This window comes from Capsicum annuum, chromosome 10 (assembly GCF_002878395.1).
Source record: "Capsicum annuum cultivar UCD-10X-F1 chromosome 10, UCD10Xv1.1, whole genome shotgun sequence".
NCBI lineage: Eukaryota > Viridiplantae > Streptophyta > Magnoliopsida > Solanales > Solanaceae > Capsicum > Capsicum annuum.
Genome location: NC_061120.1, coordinates 55,222,768 through 55,246,488, shown reverse-complemented (window position 1 = coordinate 55,246,488; position 23,721 = coordinate 55,222,768). Strand labels below are relative to the sequence as shown.

General features: G+C 35.0%; 1 long non-coding RNA gene across 1 annotated transcript; it reads left to right on the top strand.

Annotated features, from left to right (window-relative positions):
* Positions 1-11,089: 11,089 nt before the first annotated feature.
* Positions 11,090-23,065, top strand: LOC124887973. Its single transcript, XR_007045660.1, has 2 exons — positions 11,090-11,624; positions 22,559-23,065. It is a non-coding gene; the product is annotated as an uncharacterized LOC124887973 (long non-coding RNA).
* Positions 23,066-23,721: the final 656 nt, after the last annotated feature.

The window sequence follows — 23,721 nt, the reverse complement described above, 5'->3', positions numbered from 1 at the left end:
TCACCAATGCTCCTAGTACTTTCATGCAGCTTATGAATCATGTGATGAAATCATTTGCTGGGAATTTTTTTGTTGTGTACTTTGATGATGTCCTAGTTTATAGCAAATCCCTAGAAGATCTTGTTTTACATTTGAAAAGTGTGTTTGATATCCTTATAAAGGAAAAGTTGTATGCTAATCTTGAAAAATACTCTTTTTGTGTGAATGAAGTAGAGTTTTTGGGATTTGTTGTGAGCAAAAGTGGATTTAAGGTGGATTAATCTAACATATACAACATAAAGAATTGTCCAACTCCAAAATCCATTAGTGAAGTATGAAGTTTCAATGGTTTAGCTAGTTTTTATAGGCGGTTTGTCAAAGGATTTAGTACCATCACCGCTCCCTTGATCGAGGTCATCCAAAAGGACAAACTTTTCAAATAGGGTAAAGATCAAGCCAAAGTATTTGAAACCTTGAAGGCTATGCTTATTTCTACCCCTTGTTGTAATTACCCAATTTTGATAAGATATTTAAAATTGAATGTGATTTAAGTAAGGTAGGAATAAGTGTCATCTTAATGAAAGATCTTAAACCTATTGCTTATTTTAATGAGAATCTCAAGGGCACGACTCTAAATTATTCCACTTAAGATCTAGAGTTATATTCCTTGATTCGAGTCTTAGGTAATTGGCAACATTACTTGTGGCCTAAAGAATTTATGATATGAATGGACCATAAATTCTTGAAACATCTTAGGGCCCAAGGTAAGAAAAACAAATGGCATACAAAGTGGATTGAGTTCCTAGAAACCTTCCCTTATGTCATTCAATAAAAAAAGGGAAAGAAAAATATGTTTGCCGATGCGTTATCTAGGAAACATATGCTCATTTCTACATTGTTTTCGAAACTGATAGGATTTGAGAGTATTAAGATGATATACCCTGAGGATCCTATATTTTACCCTATCTTTTGAGATTGTGAGAAGTGGCGTAGGGAAAAATAAATTAAGGATAGGGTTTCCACTCCCTATTCTAAGTTTGATGGGTATTTGTTCAAAGAAAGAAGGTTGTTGTTCCCTCTAGTTCTTAGTGAGGATTATTTTTGAGAGAGGCATATGATGGTGGTTTGATGGGACACTTTGGGGGTGAAAAGAACCTTGGGATCCTAGAGGAACAATTCTATTAGACCAAGATGCGCAATGATGTCTCTAGGATTTATGGCCAATGCATGGATTAAAAGAGTATTAAATCACGCCTCCTCCATCAAGGGTTGTACACCCCACTTCCCACTCTCCTATGCCCATGGCTTGACATCTCTATAAACTTTGTTCTGGGATTTCCAAGGAAAAAGAGAGGTAGGGATAGCATTTTTATAGTGGTTGATCGGTTCTCAAAGATGGCCCACTATATCCCATGTTTTAAGAGTGAGGATGCATCGAGTGTAGCCTCTTTGTTTGTTGAGCATATTGTTAAATTACATGTGATATCTCAAACCATTGTTAGTGATAGGAACTCCAAGTTCCTTAGTCACTTTTGGATGTCGATGTGGGGTAGGCTTGGTTCAAAATTGCTATTATCAACTTCCTACCACCCACAAACCGATGACCAAATGAAAGTAGTAAATAGGACCTTGGGTTCTATGCTATGCTCTATGATGAAAGGTAAAATGACTTCTTCATAGGGTCACCTACCCCTAGTCAGTTTTCTTAAAATTGTGTTATCCATTCGACTATTGGTATAACCCTTTTTGAGTGTGTGTATGGCCTAAATCCCCTTACCTCTTTAGATCTAACCCCCTTGTCTAGTGAACTTGTGTTAAGTTTAGCTGGAAACAAAAGAGTGTAAGCCATAAAGAAGTTGCATAAAAAGGTGAGACTCCTTCTTGAGAAGAGAAACAAAGAAGTTGCTTAGAGGGCCAACAAGGGGTGAAGAAGTCTTGTGCTAGAACTGTGTGATTGTGTGTGGATACACCTTAGGAAGGATCGATTTCCAATACAAAGAAAATCAAAATTAATACCGAGGGGTGATGGCCCATTTTAAGTGCTTGAAAGGATAAATGGTAATGCATATAAGATCGATCTTCCTCCGGAATACCAAGTGCACAACATATTCAATGTGTGAGACCTCTCACTCACTGATACCATTAAGGGTCATGAAACTACAAATTTAAGGTCAAATAACTTTCAAGATGAAAAGGATGATACGGGTATAAAGAGTTCAAAATTGTTTACAAGGATCCAAGCTCGGGAATGGCAAATCCTTCAAGGCTTGTTTATGAGAAGTGACATATGTTAATATGTTTTGAGTCCCTCCAAAGGTTTTACATCTTGAAGTCTGATCCCAAGGAAAAAGGAGAAGCATTAGCATAATAATTGTCACTTAAGGGTATTTTAGTAATTTTGATCATAGGCCACTTTTGGGACCATTATTTAGTGGACTATAAATAGCTACTTATAAGGGCTATTTCCTTTAGCTTGTTTTGACTATTGAATGAATATTGGTCTTGAAAGAGTGTATGGTAAACTTGTATTAAATGTTTGCTTAGAAACGGGGGTTTTGAGGGTATTGAATCCCTCTTGGTCCACTTAGCTATTAGGTGTTTGATTCAATTGAAATTAAGGGTTCTGGGATTTGAAACATCCATTATTCTTAACTTTTTAATAGTTTCTTTTGTCAATCTTCTATCTCTTATCTTGCATCTATTATCCTTAGTTTCGTTAGTCTATTTCGTGTCTTAGTATCTCGATCCGTATCATAAATAAACCATAATCATGATCCATGCCCATAAATCACCATAGTTACCCACCAAACCTTACCCAGTATTAGCACTAACTCTGAACTATTGAACTATCATAATCAATAAACATTTAATCTCCTCAAAGTCCTAAAGTATCATGTTTAAATATGTCTACAAAAGCTAACACAAGTGTAACACTCTAGATTTTTAGTCCTTGGAAAGTTTCGAGTCTATGAACTCACTGTCGAACCTATGACTCACCTTATGAGTCATGAGGTCTCTGAACGGGTGTTTACACCCCAATCGTAGCCTGACTGGTATGTTAGCCTAAAGTCTCTATTATGACTATGAATGGGGTTTACGAGTAGAAATGACTCAATATGAGTCCTAGTGTACTAATCATAGGGTGACCAGAGTGTACCCCAAATACTTCTATCTTGGTTATGACTAAGACCTTATGAGTTGTAGGGTCTCTTGATGAGTCATATAGTGTAAGTCATAGGGTTACCATAGAGGGTCCCTCAGCTACTGTCTAGAATATGAATCATGGTGACAAGTTGTAGTAAATCTTTAAGAGTCGTATGGTGACCCGTAGTCACTGGCGATAAATTTTTAGCTTTTAATGAAGGGCACTTTGAACATTTTCCTCTTTACCCACTTAAGACCCACGATAATAAATCACCTTTGGGTTGTTATTTCAACACTTATCAAGCATAAACTCTCTCAAATCCCTTAGGGAAGAACAAGCTAAGGTTCTTCAAAGTTGGTTATCTAAGGGCTCAAGGGTTGGTTTCTCTCCATAATTCTCTATAATTTCAGGCATTTAACTCTTCCCCTAAATTTTTTTTCTTAAAGCATTTGTTTAAGTGGTTGTTTATGTGGATTTGAATATGGGTTTTGATATCGGTTGAGGGTTTGGAATGAATGTCACTTGAATTGGATTTCCCTGATTTTATATGCATTGTTTATGCTTTATGAATGGTTTTTGAACAATTGGGTGCATGGGTATGGGAATTGGTAAGGGGGTCAAAGAATTCCCCTAATTTGATGATTTTGGTATTGAAGTTGTTTTGGAAATTATGTTCCCTCAACCCACTTGTGTCCTTGGTTTTGAAATGTGATTTGTCATATAATTTAACATTACTTACCCACACTATTTCATTGCATAAATGATTAAAAGGTTAAATATGAGTTTTGAAGGCCTTGTTGGCCGTGTTTTAACTAAAATTAAAACCTCGGGGGTCAAGGCATTCCCTCGAGTTGATTAGATAAACTAAAAAGGGTTAAGGCATTCCCCAAATTTGATTTAATGAATGGAGGGGGTCGAGGCATTTTTCCAAGAGAATGGAATATAATTAAAATAACATAAGTGTAAGCTTGCAAGTGTAAGGGTATGACGATACATGCGGTGTTCCATAATATGTAATTCCATGGTTTAGTGAAAGGGTAAAACTTATTTTAATATAAGCTTAATGAGGGTTACGTAGCTAAGCTGTGAAGGTGTGTGTCTTGAAGGACTTGTGTTAGAAACTCACATTTGCCACCATAAGGGTTGGTATTAATGACCGTGTGCTTGTAAGTCTCTCTCTCTCTCTCAATGTATATATATATATATATATATATATATATAAATATTTGTATCCTGGATTAATGTAGGGTCAGAGCATTCCCTGGTCTTCCTTGATACCTCCGGTTCATGCGACTAATAGGTACTGGGGCCCTTTCAGTACATGAGCTAAACCCATATAGCATATGGGTGCCTTCTATATGATATTTAAGCTACATAGTCCAGGCTAATGTTTTACTTACATGCTAAACCTTGTCCCTTATCCCAGTATATTATATTTACATACACATATATATGTATGTAAAATGTGTGCATGTGGATTTTACTATGGTTTTGACATAGAATTATGTTATCCTCTTCCCAAGTTACATGCTAATGCTCAACCTGCTAACTATCTCTAAACGATGTATCCTCATGCAATGCAGGAATCAGAGACACTTCTACTTTTCCTGTGCAGTGATAGGTGAGCTTGAAGTAGTGAGCCTCCTTCTTTTGAAAGCTTATTACTTCTTGGTTTACTTTATGTCATAGACTATTTCTCATGGCTTCTTTTCACTATCATTGGTGGTATGTCTCAACTTAGATTATATTTGATTTTTTCATAGAGGTTTTGTGGATCACTGTGGACTTGGTATTGTTGTTGATAGTCTTAGATTCTTTTGATCTTACATTAATTATATCTTGTATATGTTTAAAATTCATCTGCTGTGAGCTGTATGGTGTTTTGTTTTACTAGGCAAAGAAGGGGTGGTCTCCTATCCTAGGTGGACTTGAGATACCCATCATGGCCAGTACTTAGTTTGGGTCATAACAAAGTTAGTATGAGAGGCCTATGTTCATGGTCAATCAGGTGTCCACAAAGCCATATCGAGTAGAGTTTTTTTTATGGGTATGTATCACGCTATACTTATAAGGGAGAAACTACAAGACACTTAGAAATGTTTCCCTTTCTTATTGTTCTAAGGTCTTAAAGTTCTTTAATTCCCGTTTGTTCGCATTTTATATCATGCCTACCAGAAGATCTGATACTCATGGAAACTCCTCTGTCCCACTTGAGGAAAATATGGATGGAACTCTTCCTACTTATGGGGTACCCGGTCTAGGGGTCCATCTCCTATTACCCTTGTGTTCCATTGGTTCCCTCTAGCCCTCCTCGGACACCTCAGTACGATGTGTCCAATGATGTATTTTTCATTCGATCTATTTTTTTAACCAGTTCGTGGCATCTCAGACTGAGCTATTACTTTGGTTGCCCCTTATTTTGAGGACACAAGAGTTGGCTAGTTCATGAGGTTGAGTTCTCTAACTTTCATTGATTCTAAGGTTAAGGAGGATTCTCAAGGATTCATAGATGAGATGAAAAAGATTTTTTGACTTATGTATTCAACTGACTCTGGGGGTATGGAATTCACCGTATATCAGTTAAACGATATGGTATATCAATGCTATGAGGAGTGAGAACAGATGAGGAGAGATAATGCTGAGCTAGCTATGTAGGATGACTTTTTGAGTGCCTTTGTGATCCCTTCTTTCCTTAGGAGTTGAGGGAGGCAAAAGATGAGAATTTTGTAAATATGAAACAAGGCAGGATGTTTGTGAAAGAGTATGCCTTGAAGTTTCATCAATTATCCTATTATGCTCAGGAGTTGGTGTCTTCTATGAGGTCTAAGATGAGGAAGTTTGCTTTAGGCTTGTCTCAGGACTTGATATTAAAGTGTAAGGCCACCTTGCTGAATATCAACATAGATATCTCTAGACTTGTGGTGTATATGCAACTGGTTTGTAACACACCATATTCAAGTACGTGTATTGACGTATTCAAGTACGTGTATTGGTCTTATTTATATAGAATTAATTTTTTTATTTTATTTATACCGAAATTTGCCCATCGATGGTACCATGCGAAGGTTATTGAATAAGCTTTCCAATGATATAAAGATTTCCAAGAACGGATAGGTTTCGTATATAATCGAGCACATTCAAAACTATAAAACGGTGGCCGGGATATTTGGGAATAGTAAATGTGCAATTTCCTGCACACAAACTACTGAGGCCAGCCGAATTTTTAGGGTCAACTTCAAACGGCCATAACTCCTTGTACAGGACGAACTGGGTGGCCTACTTTATAAGAAATGAAAGCCCTTTGAATTATCCTTCCAACGATACCAATTTCACCCAAATACGATATCGAAGCAAAGAGTTATGGTCGATCTACTTTAGCTTACCAAAATAGTCCACCAAAGGACAGATTTGACATTATTTAAATTTTAAAGGCATTTTGGTCATTTTCTATTATATTATGGATGGGAATATGTGTATATATACATGTATATGAGTTCAAAAACTCATTTTCATCATCAATAATTGAGGAAGAACAAACCCTAGCCAAATTTGACCTTTAAATTACTTTTGATTCAACCGTAGAAATTCCAAAGTAATTCGATAACTGCGTTTGTCATCTCGAGAGCTTCGAACGGCACCTATTATTTGTGCAAACAGGATTGCATAATCAAGAGGTGAATTCTAAGGTATGAATATTGTTTGCCTTTGTTCTTTTCCATATGTATATGTGTGATAGAGGATTATATGTATTGGTTGTTATTAAAAGGTGATGGAAATAGGGTTATGGACTATTTTGCATGGTTTGGTTGTATTGAATTGTGGAAGGTGGATATGGTAATTGAGTTATGGAAGGTGGATATGGTAATTGAGTTATGGAAGGTGGATATGGTGATATAATATTGAATTGATGATTATTTATGTCTATGGCTCAATTTGGTTTAATGGATTGGTTGGAAGGATAAATGAATCCAAACTTGATATTGGAGCATGTTGTATAAATATGCATGGCATACGAATTTAATTGGAGTATAAGAGGGTTAAAGTGACCCCTTTATGGTGTAATTAAGGCTTACTACTTAACCACTAGTTTGGTAAATTCAAATAATTGAATTGTGACGTTTGGTTGTTAATACTAGATTGCTATATATGTTCATTGTAGATAAGTAATCCAAAAAGACGGGAAGTCCATTTGGGACTAGTATTAAAGGTTGACAGTCAAGTATGTAAAGCATACTCTATACCATATCTTTGGCATAAAAGTGAACAATTGTTCTATTAAGAAAGTTTCCAAAGTTATTCAATAACATGTGATCCATAATGGTTTTGTATGATGTACTACATTACCAATGAACTTGTTTCCACCCTACAAGTTGTCAAGACATTCCAATACTTACTTGTTATCCAAATCTTACATGTTTATTGTACTAATGAATGTCAGAAGGTATCCGGTTACTCAAACAAGATCCATGTGTTATTAATGACTCCAAAACGTTTCATTGATATACCAATAAGTTACTACTTTATTGTTATAGCATTGATGACTCCAAAACACTTCATTGATGTGCCAATGAGTTCTTACTTCATTGTTATTGCATTGATGGTCTATTTATATGTCTCTTATTGATGTATCATTGTTTCGAAGTATCAAAAATGCGGTGGCAACCTAAATAACAATCTCAAAGATTAATTGAACTAAGTGATGGAAGTTCTCTCTTATCGGGTGGTATCCTAGGAGCATAAGCCTATCATGGGTCGATCCCTATTTATGTGTTTATGGGTGGTATCCCAGGGGCATAAGCCTATCATGGGTCGATCATAGTTGATATGTACTGGAGACAGCCTAATGGTCACAGTACAGTACAGTACAGTAATGATTACAAAGATGATAAGAACGAAGGTAAAGTGATTGAATAAATACAATGTACAGGTTGTCACAAGTTCTAGTAAGTGTGGTCCACTCCTATTATGATTTATTCACTTGTTTCTGATTTCTATTGAACTCCTATATCATATGTGATTATCTACAGCTTTACATACTCAGTACATATTTCGTACTGATGTCCCCCACGGGGGACCTGCATTTTATGCTGCAAGCACAGACCTCGCTCATACACCGCACAAGTAGGAGCCAAGATATCCAGCTGCTTTTGGTGAGCTCTAGTTTGCTTCGGGGCTTTTCGTGTCATATCCAGTCACTTTTCATATTGTATAGAAGTTAGTTATATGGTAGGGTGTGTCCCAACCTTAGTTAAACTCTGTGTATTATCTAGAGGCTTTGTAGACCTAATGTCTAGAGCAACAATGGGTTTAAGGCACAAGGTGACCAATCTTAAGCCAGTGAGGCCCAGTCAGCTCTATTATATCCTGATCCCTTTCCTGTGTTTACAAATATGGGTGACTCTGTTGTGGCTAAAAAAGTCTATAGGGGTTGTGTGGTATCTATCTGTGGTAAGAAGACCTTGGTAGACTTGGTAGATTTGTAGATGGATGATTTTGATGTAATTTTAGGAATGGATTGGCTTCATTCGTGCATTGTCTCTTAAAAATGTCAGACCCATAAGATCATTTTCAAATTTACTAATGAGTTTGTTATAGAATGGGAAAGGAGTTCCCTAGTGCCTAAGGAAAGGTTCATTTCCTATTTATCAGCCCTAAAATTAAAGGGATATTTATATCATTTAGTTTGGGTTTAAGATTCTAATTCTGAGGGCCCTTCTTTACAATTCATCCCTATTGTCAATAAGTTTATGGAGATTTTTCCTGATAGAAATAGACTTTGGGATTAATTTCTTTCCGCATACCCGTCCTACCTTTATTCCGCCATATAGAATGGCTCTGGCTGAGTTGAAAGAGCTTAAAGAGAAGTTGAAAGATCTTCTTGATAAGGTTTTTATTTTCCCCAATGTTTCTTTGTAGGTGCTTCCATTCTTTTCGTGAGTAAGAAGGATGGTCTCTTTGAATATGTATAGACTATCGCTACTTGAATAAAGTGATGGTGAAGAATAAGTATCCTCTTCCTAGGATTGATGATCTATTTGACTAGCTTCAGAGTGCTACGTACTTTTCTAAGATTGATCTTCGATCGAGTTATCATTAGTTGAAGATGAGGGTGGTGGATATCTCTAAGACTGCTCTTCAAACTCGGTACAGTTACTATGAGTTTTTCGTGATGTCCTTTGGTTTAACTAGTACTCTGGTGGTATTCATGGATCTTATGAATTGGATATTTCATCAATTCTTGGATTTATTTGTGACTGTGTTTATTGATGACATCATGGTTTATTCTAAGAGTGAGTAGGGCTATACCAATCACTTATATTTAGAGTTGCAGACTTTGAAAGATCAACAGTTGTACGCTAAATTTTCTAAGTGTGAATTCTGGTTGAATGCTGTAACCTTCCTTGGTTATGTTGTTTCTAGTTAAGGAATCATGGTGGATCCACAAATGGTAGAGGCGGTATAAAAGTGGCCTAGACCCACCACTCTAATAGATATTCGGAGCTTATTGGGCTTAGCCGAGTATTATAGGAGGTTTGTGGAGAGTTTTTCTTCGATCGCTGCTCTGTTGACTAAGTTGACTCAGAAAAAGGTGAACTTTCTGTGGTCCAATGTTTCTGAGGATAACTTTGAGCAGTTAAAGGATAAGTTGACTTTACAGTTTTGACCCTGCCCGAGGGCACTGATGGTTTCATTGTATATTATGATGCATCTCGTGTGGGACTGGGTTGTGTTTTGATGCAGCAAGGCAAGGTGGTGGCGTATGCCTATAGACAGTTGAAGGTGCATGAGAGAAATTATCTAACTCATGATTTGGAGGTGTTGGCTGTACTTTTTTCTGTAAATATTTGGCGACATTACTTGTATGGCGTTTATGTTGATATATATTCTGATCACAAGAGCTTGTAGTACGTGTTCACCCAAAAGGAGTTGAATCTCAAGCAAAGTTGATGGCTTGAGTTGTTCAAAGACTATAATATAAGTCTCCATTATCATATATGTAAAGCTAATGTGGTTGCTAATGTTCTAAGCAGGCTATCAATGGGGAGCTTATCTCATATTGATGAGAAGAATCGAGGTTGGGTGAAGGATATTCACCATTTGACTAATCTTGGAGTTCGTCTTTTAAATTTCGAAGATGATGGGCTAGTCGTTTAGGAGGTGGTGAAGTCTTTTTTCGATATTGAGGTAAAAGAGAAACAAGTTTTGGATCCTACCTTGATGCAGATTAAGGAAGATGTGAGTCAGCATAATGTCTTGGCTTTTAAGATTGATGGTGATGGTATCTTGAGATACCAAGGTAGATTGTGCATTCCCGATGTCGATGATTTGCTGTTAAAACCTAATTTTGACTGCTCGATATTCCTTTTAGGCTGCTATTTTAGCAAAATTATTAATTTCAAATGTTAGCATTTTTACACACTATTCTTGTATCTAATAGATATTGACGTGTCACATTCATGATTTAAAGAATGTAGAAATTATTTTATTACTCTTTAATATAATTTTTTTTTACAATTTATTAATTCAAATACGAAATATTTTTAAATATCATTAAATTATTTTTTTAGTAAATATGCACATTCACATTTGTTCAAATACATTATCTAGTTTTTCATTATTATTATTATTATTATCAATAATTTTTATAATAATTTTACGTAACATTAATTTTCACATGCCTAGTTTATTTTGATATCATCTTCTTATTAGCTTTTTTCATCATTATCATATTTATTAAAATAGCAGTCTAATTTAAATTGATTCTCCTAATTTATTTAAATTTAACCTTTTTCTATCCAATTTATAACAATCTTAGTCTACTTTTACCCAACTTATTACAATTCTATCCATATTTAACTTAATTTAAAAGTCCCAATTATTTTTCTTATCCTTTTAATCTCAGCCAAGGATAAGAATTGATCCAACAGCTGAGATCACACCCACCCTTTCCTTTTTAAACTCAGAACAAAAACCTTAATATCACTATTCTCTCAACAGTCACATCTCTCTCTACCTTCTCTCTATCTCTCTTTCTCTCTCTAATCCGATGAAAACTGCCACTCCCTCGACTTTTACGCCTCTTCCACCGACAAAGACACCACTAAAAGCCTATGTCAGATGAGACCTGCCGACCATCCCATTATCGCCGTCGTCCGTACCTCTAACGCCGCCAGCCACCACTGCAAGCAGCCATGCAGCCGGCGATCCTCCCAATGCTGCTGCCACCTTCGAGGCCCCCTACCGACAACAATATCAATGACCAAGCCGCCAACAATACCAGCACTGTCGTCGCCTTCTAGCGCTGCCACTTCCCAAGCCGCCTTCCCTCACATGCAACTGACACCGGCGAACCAGCAGCCCGTGCCACCACAACAACACCAACAGCCATCCTTATCTCTCACGCCACCACTGTCACTCCGACGCCCTTGACTCCGATTGGAATTCACTGTAAAATCATTTACTAGTACATGAAAGATGTACCGATGTAAATTCGTCACAGGTTTGTTTTCATTTTGAGTTTTGGCTAAATATTTTCTATACCTTTTGCTCTTAAATGGGTTCTTAGATTCAAAATTGGTAACGTTTGACTTTGAATTTTTGTTTAATTCCTTCAAATACATGATTATCTTCTCAGCTAGATCAAAATATGTGAAAACGCCCAATTTCTAATGATAAAATTTTATGAGTTTTGGTACTAATTGTCTGGTTGATTTACCATGAACACCACATGTTAATTTGTGAAGTCCATTTCGTCATCATCCTTCTTACTCATTTTTGATTTTTTGGTAGAACCGGTTCTTAGAAGATATTAATGCTATGTCAACATATTATGTGCCTATGTTACTTCTGAGTAATAACAAATTCTTTTTCTCTTTGTTTGGAATGAGCGGAATTTTTGGCATGATTTTCTTGGACAACCTTGATATTTAAATATTTATGGTAAACATATAATTTGTGTGTGATTGAGAATATGTATATTGGCAATTAATTTGCTCAATTATTGGTTAAATTTGCTCACTTAAATTTTGGATAGACTGATAGCCTCATTATTGCTTATTTATGGTAAAAATTTCATACAAGCTCTCCCTCTTACCTTTTCTGATCTAAACAGATTATGCATGAATTGTTTATATGGTGATTAAAATATTTTCCTCCTTTCTTAATTGATTCAATTTACTGATTTCTATTAATTGATTGTTAGAATATTGTGTTTCCTTTTCTACTGCAATTAATTGATCCGTTCTTGTTTGTTTCTTTAATTAATTATTGCTACTACTCACTATATAAACAACTCCTCCTTTTATTAACACACTTTTCATCTAACACTTGTACCCACTACTATTTATATCTTCCCTATAAAAGTTCAATGTAATTTTCATACTCTACGTGATAACTTTGTGATATGACTATAGTTTTATTTAATGCTTATTTGTTCTACCTTTCATTGTGTTGTATCTTGGACCCATTTTTTTTTTGTATTCTTTCGCTCTGCTACTCTCTTTATGTCCTAATAGGTGATATTAAAGTGGTGTTTTGAAGAGTCGCTCGGGAATGGGAAGTGAGGTGCCCACTTTAGTGTAGTTCATTTTATTTAGTATGTAAGAAGTTATTTGTTCAAACATTATTCTGATGTAATAATAAAATTGGGGACTTTTCGTGGGGAGGGGTTATTTCCTCTATGAATCACGTAGCTAACACAGCTTAAGTCTTCGTGCTTTATGTACTACGTGAATCACCTAGTTAAACATAATTTAGGATTCATTAATTAAATTGCTTATCACTTAGAAATCATGATTTTAGGAGTTTAACTAATTTTGCACTATCAAAATTACGTTTGAATATGTCAACTTAGCTTACAACGTATTTTACTTTTGGCATGTTTAACAAAGTTTGACATTTTACGAACGATATTTCCAATTCCAGCATGTTAAAACTGTTTTCCAGCATATAAATATTAAGTTCCAGTATGTTAAATCAGGCGACAACATAAAAGATTCATGTTCAACGTTTGTATGTCTTTTATTAATTTATAGCATATTTAAATTATCTCTCCACATGTAAAACCATTTTTAGTCCACTAAAATTAATTTTCAGTAATTTTTCAACATGCCCGTATTAATTTTCAGAAGAAATAAATGTTTCCAGTAACAAAAGGTTAGGCTACAACATGATTAGTTATTTTTGAGCATGCGAATATGTATCCTTGGCATTCTAAAATTAATTTTTAGCATTTTGAATATGTTTGCATAATAGAATTAACAATTGTCACTCCCCAACACATTTACTTGACTTTTACATGCCTTTTAACAAATTCACAACATACTTTTGAAGCATTTACTAATCCCCTCTCGACACAGCAATTACTTTCCACTTAGACATCATGCAATAGGTTAACCTAAAAAAAATAATTACTTGTCTTGTATGTTAATCACATTAATCACTCTTTAATTAATTAAGAGGCTAACTTGAGACATTACATGTTACTTGACGTCCTTTTGTTTTACACACTTTGATTCCTAGGAAATATAGCTTTGATTCGTCTAGACTACAAATCTAAATTAGCAAAGCCCAATGCGTCTTGGGCGATTGATGGGGCGATAGACATTTCTAGAGGCATTAGATTTATCCCCTTTTTAGTGCGTCTTTAGGTTAACAACCAACCTAGATGGGATGGGGTGGGTAGCTATTCGGAAGTGATGATACCCAAAGACATTACACTATGTTTTACACTCTTACTTGTTTAAGAATCCGACTAGTGGGCCAAATAATGATTAACAAGTTAGGATTCTGATCCGAATGAGACTAACAACTATTCTTTGTTTGATTTTGAGTATTCTTTTTTTTTTTTAATGTTTACTTTACATGCTTATTTGCTTGTGGTAGTTTAGGTTTTTAAATTAATAAATATTTTGTTATAAATTGCTTTCCTTCAATCTCTTTGCTTATCTCCTTTACATTATTTGTCATCTTTTTTTTATCTCCACCTAGTTAATAATTAGAAATAAATAACATGTTTTTTTATTAATTACTTTATCACTTAGTTAACATTTAATTTAAAGAAACAAGCGACTTTTATTTATCACATTGAATCCCCACGTAAAATATGAATTCTGCTGGAAACCACCTTTGTGGACCTCGAAAGGGGCTTAACGCCTACCTTTCGAGGTAATTTAAACCCTTATCTGAATTTCTTGTGAACTAAGACTAAATAATAACATAGGTTCGTAGTTGGCCTAGATTGGTGCCCTAACACACCTTAATACATTAGGTGGCGACTCTTCACATTCACCCTTAAACAATCCCGAAAAGAGTGTCGAATCTCACTTTTTGCGAGAAAAATGAGGTGCAACAGAATGGAGTCTCTGCCGGGATCTTAGGTTCTAACCTTTCTGAGTTTGTATTCTTACCTGGGATTCTATTGTTTGCCTGAATTTTTTTTTTTATTGTGATTTTTTATGATTATTGTTTGTTTTGACATCTTAATTTATTTTTTCCCACATGTTATTCCTTCTCCTTTTATGTGTTTTTCATATTTCTCCATGCCCCTCCCCTCTTCTTCCTTTATCGGCTATATGCTTTAATGTTTATTTACTTTTATTTTCTAAGCATGTTATTATATTTTGCTTTGTGCTATATGTTACTGATTTATTGTAACTAGCATTCAGCTCATATTTTTCTCCAGTTGGAACCTTTTTTTTATTTTTACGAATGGTTGTATGGTTGCACGGACGTTCTTTCCTAAAACACCTTTCGAAAAATGCCTTGTAAATTGATCGATCAGTGGTGCGTCGACAGTCACAAGCTCTCCCACTCTCGAATTGTCTACTCGAGGGAACCATGTCATAAACCCACTCTTGTCTTTTAGGTCTTGGTTATATATTTATTTTACTAAGAAATATGCGTCTCATTCAACCTAGGATGCCTTGGCACCCTTGATGGTTGAATGTTAGTCTCATTCAAAGTCCAAAGGGGTTCACAACCCTGAAGGACGCATAATACTACATGTTGCATTTCTATCTTGTTATTTTCATTCTTGTATTAGTCGCTCCTTATTCTTAGTTTTTTTTTTTAATTTTTGAGTCCATTACTCTCAAAATTTTTTCCATGTTAGGACCCTACAATACACTCTTAGGGTCTGTGTAAAACCCTCGCTTCATTTAGTACAACTTGTCATTTTAGGATATCCTCTTCCTATTGCTTCCAACGTTTACATACTTTTGTCCTGCCGTGATCCTTTTGATGTTGTCATACTCATGTCATACTCTAGTTTTCACAACCTCTAAGAGGCATAGAGATCTAATAACTTCTATTCACTCCGAATGAGCATAACTCATTATTTTCAAATGAGTAGGATATTCATTCTGGACTCTTATGCGTACACTTTGTTCCTAATTATAAATTCTTTCTTCTAAGGTTGACTAAAGTTGAACTTCAGAAATTTCTAGTCAAGCAATGTTTATCAATCATGTCAATAGCAAAGCTGAGCATGAAAACTTGGGGTTGCATAAAAATAAAGTTATTTCGAGCATCAGAAGGCTAGAAACAAGAATAGGGAGAATTAGAGGAATAGTGACTAATCTTCGAGGTTTAGTTGAGATGCCACCAGGTTTTCCAGAGCCGCTATCTGAAATGGACTTTAACACCCCCATCCACACTACGAAGTCTCCTATATTGACAACTTCACCTATGCCTTATTGTGATACACACATGTGTCCAAGTCATTTTTTAATTGTGTTGCTAAAAGAACTTATTGGGTTGAAAAATACGAGTAAGGACAAGGAGACAGAAGGATAGGCTTCTAACCATGAGGCAGAATTATCTCAACAGCCCAAAATGCATAAGTCATCCAAATCAAGAGAAGAAGACAATGATAGAATCGAGGGTTTGAACTTTCCATTATATGATGGGTCATGAAAACCTCATTGCCATTTGAATAAGCACCTTGACAAGCTATCAGTTATAGGACGAAGTAATAGCCCGAAGACGAAACTCTTTGTTAGTTCACTTAAGGGTCCAGCATTTATGTGGTATGCTGAAAAAAATACTAGCAAGTGCGTCTCTTAGGATCATTTTGAAACTGGATTTGTTAGGCAGTTTGGCAATAACCTAAAAAAGAAGCTCACAGTAGAGGCAAATTTGGTTAAGCCACAATACAAGGATAAGGGAAAGACGATCACCGACGAGACATCCAATTCTCCAAAGCCTGAAGTAAGCGTACCTAACCTCAACTCATATGGTACCCAACTCTAGAATTCATTCCAACATGCAATTATGTCCAAGCTTATTATCCCCGATCCTTCACAAAATATCCTCCTCAAACTATTCGGTACCCACATCCATCCGCTCTAGAATTCATTCCAACATGCAATTATGTCCAAGCTTATTATCCCCGATCCTTCACAAAATATCCTCCTCAAACTATTCGGTACCCACATCCATCCGCTGCTTCAAAATCAAACTACATTCAAGTTTCTTATCAAAACCTACCCACAAATCAATAATCTAACCAGTTTACCAGACCTCAACATAAGCGGTAGAAAAACACACCAAAATAGTACACTCCTCTAGGTGAACCCGTAGAACAGTTGTATGAACCACTCAAGAAGACAGGCTACATCACGCCCATTGCTGTCATACCTTACCTACTAAGGAGTGCTTCACCTTGAAGAAGATAATCCAGAAGTTGATTGGCACCAAGGTGATAATTGTGAGGAAACAAAATAGGGATGTATTTTGATTTTCTAAACTTGACTAGAACTTACTGACATTAGTGTAGAGGATATCATGGTGATTCTCCGCTTAAGACTCCCAAATTCATTTAAGTTTTATAATTTGCGGTTTTCTTTTATGCTTTCCTTGCTTATGTAATTTGAACTATGATTGACCTGATTCCCCTATATGAGGGATACGTAGGCGCTTATTTAATGAGTTCAGTCTCTTCATAATAAAATTTTCTTTTTCCCCATTTCATCATTTTATATACGGATTTGGATGAATCAACATTCTGAAATATGAATCAACAAATCAGATGTTCAACAAAACCCGACCTTGTCAATTCTCTTAACTTTCTTATCTTCTTCACAATCAATTTCAGTTTCAGCATCATATTCCTATCATCTATTTCGTGCGTTATAAGCTCTGATTTTTATGCCTAAGCCAATTATTAAGCCCTATATTTCATCCTAGAATGCCTTTATTTTATGTTTATTATGTTTTGAACTTATATGTTCTATGTGGTAACTTTCGTTTGGGCTTGTTTATTTTGTTTAAAGGTTGTCTAGCATTTGAACATCGATCTCAATTAAATCTCCAATATGACAAATATACTTAATATCCGAAAAGACTCCAGCCCTCCTTCTCCTCGCCCAAGATAAAACACTATGCCTCCTTATCCTCGCCTTACGCACATACCCTCTCACCAATTTCCTTATGCCTATGAGAGAATTTATTTAGATGTACGTCATCAAAGGCTTCATGACCTAGAGAAAAGGTTAAATGAGGATCTGCATTTTAGGGATATTTACGACATGAGGTATGAGAAAATGTGTCTACACCCAAAAATTAGTTTACCTCTGGGATACAAAGTTCCAAAGTTTAACATGTTTAATGGGAGTGGAGATCCAATCACACATCTAATGAACTACTGTGGAAGACTAGTTGGCATAGGACATCATGAGGCTCTTCTGATGAGATTATTTGTTCAAAGCCTATCAGGAATGGCACTCACATGGTTCGCCCAACAAGATTTTGACAAATGGCATAATTGGGATGAATTGACTCAAGATTGTGTAAGGTAATATAAGTTTAACATCAATACCAGTCAACTAATATGGGATTTCCTTGAGGTAAAAAAAATGGACCATAAATCTTTTAAGGAGTATGCAATATGGTGGCGGTTAGAAGCTTCTAAGATATGTCCTTCCGTACCTGAAGAGGAGTTGGTCTAAAATTTCCTCAGATCACTAGATGGAATATACTTTTAGAAAATATTCTTCCTAACCAGTCACAGTTTTGAGAGTCTAATTTCGATTGGAAAGAAACTAGAATACAAAATTTGAGCGGGGAGAATAATTGATGTTTTTGCAAAGTTGGCCACTTTTTCAAAAATTAAAGAGTCCATCAGAGGAAGGCAAAGGAGATTCATCACCTTCCATACCTTAGCCCCAAGGCTATCAGAATAATGAAGGGATTCATGCTATTTTTGGTTCTCGTAGGGTACATATTGAACCTTATGAATCAAAAGATTCTCAAAGCAAGGCTTGTCAGATCCAACCCTACTCTATCCAGTAAGAAACTTCTTGAACATAACCCAGCTTTCAATAAGGGCCTTATCCAGTGCATAATGCTTTCCATCAATCGAAGAGAGTGAGATCTCGAGCTTTTATTCCCCTGAATGAGCCCTTGGTGAACATATTCAAAAGATTAAGGGGCTAAGGTATCATGGAACCGAGGAGAGGATGGATCCCTGTACATCCACCCCCTCATTTTGATCTATCTAAAAATTATGCTTATCACTCAAATATTCTAAGTCATGACATTGAGGAATGCTTGGAGCTAAGGTACAAGATTCAGAATCTGATTAAAAAAAGGATAAAAATGCAACGAGAACCAATAAGCAATGATCTTGTTACTACGGGTGAAATCTTTGTTCAAGGTGATCCGACAAAAGTATTTTCAAGACTTTCACAAAAGAAGCGTAAAGCACATAAAATGAATTGACGTTTAAACATTTCTTATTTTTCACCATTCTTATTTGACTTGTCTTATGGGCAATAAATTTTTCTTATCTTATTTACCTTTTGTTGTACTCATGAACTACGTTCGACCTGACTTCCATTTGGATATGTAGGAATCCCACTCTTGGTCTGATCTTAATCTAATAAAATATTTTTTTCTCCTCTCTTTCAAATTCTTCCACATCCAAAGCACCAAGATAATATGCCAAACTCTTGAGCATATAAAGGCAGATTACAATTAAGGTCACGATGTTCAAGTGTAGGATAACCATTTCTCTTAGACTAATATTTTCTTTGATTGACTTAGGAATATAAGACTCTAAGGGCAAAACTGGGGAAGAATTTTTGAGATTTCAAGGAAACCTTAAAAATTTCATAAATAATATATCAATTCACAATGAGGTGCAAAAGGTGCTTTTCATCTTAAACTAGGGCAGAAATTATTGAGAATTTCTCAAAAATTTCACCATGATGAAGTTCAATTCCCAATGGTCCATGAAGCAGAAACAACAATCAAGGAGTCAACTTGAGCAAGGTGCGAATCAATATTTCTTTTTGTCTAACGATATTTCTTTGAGTGCAGATAATAGATACTAAATGTAGAAACATTATCATCGAGGAATCGGGATTACATCCCCAATAGGGGAAATGAGCTAAGTTTTTGTATCTTTAACTTTGAAAATATTAAAATTAATTTTATTAAATAATCTTGGGTTCCTGTAGAACCTTAATTGAATAGTATAGGGTTTCTGTAGAACCTTCCACAATATGGGGTTCTTGTAGAAACTTATTAAATAATCTTGGGTTCCTTTAGAACCTTATTAAACAACCTTGGGTTCCTGTAGAACCTTATTAAACAATCTTGGGTTCCTGTAGAACCTTAATTGAATAATTTGGGGTTCTTATAGAACCTCCCACAATATTGGGTTCTTGTAGAACCTTATTGAACAATCTTGGATTCCAATAGAACCTTAATTGAATAATATGGGGTTTCTATAAAACCTCCCACAATATTGGGTTCCTGTGGAACCTTATTAAACAACCCTGGGTTTCTGTAGAACCTTAATAAAAATATTGGATTCTTATAAAACCTTAATCAACAATGTTGGGTTTCTGTAGAAGCTTATTCAACTATATTAGGTTCCTGCAAAACCTTAATAAACAATATCGAGTTCCTATAGAACCTTAATCAATAATATCAGGTTCTGTAGAACCTTAATTAATAATATTGGATTTCTGTAGAACCTTAATCAACAATATCGGGTTTCTGTAGAACCTTAATCACGATATTGGGTTCCTGTAGAACCTTAATAAACAATATTATCATATTCATATTCCAGAACGTCTTTAATCGTGTCCATTTGAGCTATCATTATTTGAATCCTACTTTTCTGATACCTCTCAGCCCGTTGTTGTTTCAAATTCTCTTCATTTCAATCACACCAACCCACGATATCATTGTTGATGCCCCTATCCTTTATAATTAACATTCTTTAGGAATATTATTCGTTCCTAAATCTAGAACTACACATGAACTGAATCTCGTAAAATCAGAGATATGTAGGCGACTTAAGACCAAAGTTTCGACCACAATATTTTTAAAACACCTCCTATTGCTTTAATTCCAACGAAGCATCTTTTCGATCGGACAAAATTGGCTACTACGTCAGCTTTTGTTGCTCGACAATTCTTTTATCATTCTCAAACAACGAAGGGGCAACTGTTGACACCTAATTTTAACCACCCGATACTCCTTTTAGGCTGCTATTTTAGCGAAATTATTAATTTCAAATGTTAGCATTTTTACACATTATTTTGTATCGAACAGATATTGACATGTCACATTCATGATTTAAAGAATGTACAAATTATTTTATTACTCTTTAATATAATTTTTTTTACAATTTATTAATTCAAATACGACATTTTTTTTAAACATCATTAAATTATTTTTTCGTAAATATTCACATTCACATTTTTACAAATACATTATCTTATTTTCCATTATTATTATTATTATCATTATCAACAATTTTTATAATAATTTTACGTAACATTAATTTTTACATGCCTAATTTAATTTGATATCACCGTCTTATTATTTTTTCTCATCATTATCACATTTATTAAAATAGCAGCCTAATTTAAATTGATTCTCCTAATTTATTTAAATTTAGCCTTTTTCCATCTAATTTATAACAATCTTAGCCTAATTTTACTCAACTTATAACAATTCTAGCCACAGTTAACTTAATTTAAAGGTCCTAATTATTTTTCTTGTCATTTTAATCTCAGCCATGGATCAGGATTGATCCAACGGCTGAGATCACACCCACCCCTTCTTTTTCTAAACTCAAAACAAAAACCTTAATCTCATTATTCTCTCAATAATCGCATCTCTCTCTACCTTCTCTCAATCTCTCTCTCTAATCCAATGAAAACTGCCACTCCCTCGACCTTTATACCTCCTCCACCAACAAAGCTACCACAGAAACCTTTATTGGAGGAGACCAGCCGACCATCGCCATCATCGCCGTCGCCAGAAGCTTCAGCGCTGCCAGCCGCCGCTGCAAGCAGCCATGCAGCCGGCGATCCTCCCAATGCTGCTGACACCTCCAAGGCCCCCTACCGACAACAATATCAATGACCAAGCCGCCAACAGTATCGGCACCATCACCGCCTTCCAGTGCTGCCACCACCCAAGCCGCCATCCCTCACATACAATCGACACCAGCAAACCAGCATCCCACACCACCACAACAACACCAACAACCATCCTTATCTCTCACGCCACCACTATCACTCCGACGCCCTTGAATCCGATTGGAATTCACTGTAAAAACATTTACAAGTACATGATGTATTTACCAATGTAAATTTATCTCAGGTTTGTTTTCATTTTGAGTTTTGCCTAAATCTTTTATATACCTTTTTTCTCTTAAGCAGGTGTTTAGATTCAAAATTGGTAACGTTTGACTTTGAATTTTTGTTTAATTCCTTCAAATACATGATTTATCTTCTCATCTAGATATGAATATGTGAAAACACCCAATTTCTACTCATAAAATTCTATGAGTTTGGATGCTAATTGTCTGGCTGATTTACGATGAACACCGCATGTTAATTTTGAAGTCCATTTCATCATCATCCTTCTTAATCATTTTTTGATTTCTTAGTTGAATCGGTACTTAGAAGATATGAATGTTATGTCAACATACTATGTGCCTTTCTTACTTCTGAGTAATAACAAATTCTTTTTCTCTTTTTTTTGGAATGAGCGAAATTTTTGGCATGATTTTCTTGGAAAACCTTGATATTTAAATATTTATGGTAAACATATAATTTGTGTGTGATTGAGAATATGTATATTAGCAATTAATTTGCTCAATTATTAGTTAAATTTTCTCACTTAAATTTTGAATAGACTGATAGCCTCATTATTGCTTATTTATGGAAAAAATTTCATACAAGCTCTCCCTCTTACCTTTCCTGATCTTAACAGATTATGCACGAACTGTTTATATGGTGATTAAAATATTTTCCTCCTTTCTTAATTTGTTCAATTTACCGATTTATATTAATTGATTGTTAGAATATTGTGTTTCCTTTTCTACTGTAATTAATTAATCCTTTCTTGTTTGTTTCTTTAATTAATTCTTGCTACTACTCACCATATAACAACTCTTTTTATTGACAGACACTTTTCATCGAATACTTTGACTCACTTCTAGTTACATCTTCCCCTATTAAAGTTCATAATTATTTTCAAACTCCTCGGGCATTTTCGATTTTGAAGAAGACAGTCGGTTCCACTCTGCTTTTTCAATCTCTTTGCTTAAAGGTCTTCTTTATTATCTTTCTTTGGGGCTTACCGGTAAGATTCTATCGATGTAATTTTCTTGCGCTACGTGATAACTTTGTGATATTAGAAAATATGACTATAGGATTATTCAATGCTTACTTGTTCTACGTTTAATTATGCTCTATCTTGAACCCCTTTCTTTTGTGTTCTTTCGCTCCGCTGCTGTGTTTGTCCTAACAGATGAAACTAAAGTGGTGTTTTGAAGAGTCACTCGAAATGGGAAAGGAGGCTCCCACTTAAGTGTAGTTTATTTTATTTAGTATGTAAGAAGTTATTTGTTCAAACATTATTCTGATGTAATAATAAAATTGGGGACCCTCGAGGGAGGGGTTATGTGCTCTATGAATCATGTAGCTAACACAACTTAGGTCTACGTGCTTTATGTGCTATGTGAATCACCTAGGTAAACATAATTTAGGATTTATTAATTAAATTGCTTATTACTTAGAAATCATGATTTTAGGAGTTTAACTAATTCAGCATTATCAAAATTATATTTGAATATGTCAACTTAGCTTACCATGTATTTTACTTTTGGCATGTTTAACAAAGTTTGACATATTATAAATGACATTTCCAGCATTAAATCACTCTCCGACATATAAATATTAATTTCCAGCATGTTACAGCATATAAATATTAAGTTCCAGCATGTTAAATCAGGCGACAAATAAAAGATTCATGTTCAACGTTTGTATATCTTTCATTAATTTTCAGTATATTTAAATTAACTCTCCGCATGTAAAATCGTTTTCAGTCCACTAAAATTAATTTTCGGTAAATTTTCAACATGCTCATATTAATTTTCAGAAGTAATAAATATTTCTAGTAACAAAAGGTAAGGCTGCAACATGATTAGTTATTTTTTCAGCATGCGAATACGTATCCTTAACATTCTAAAATTAATTTTCAGCATTTTGAATATGTTTGCATAATAGAATTAACGGGTGTTACCCCCAACACATTTACTTGACTTTTACATGCCCTTTAACAAATTC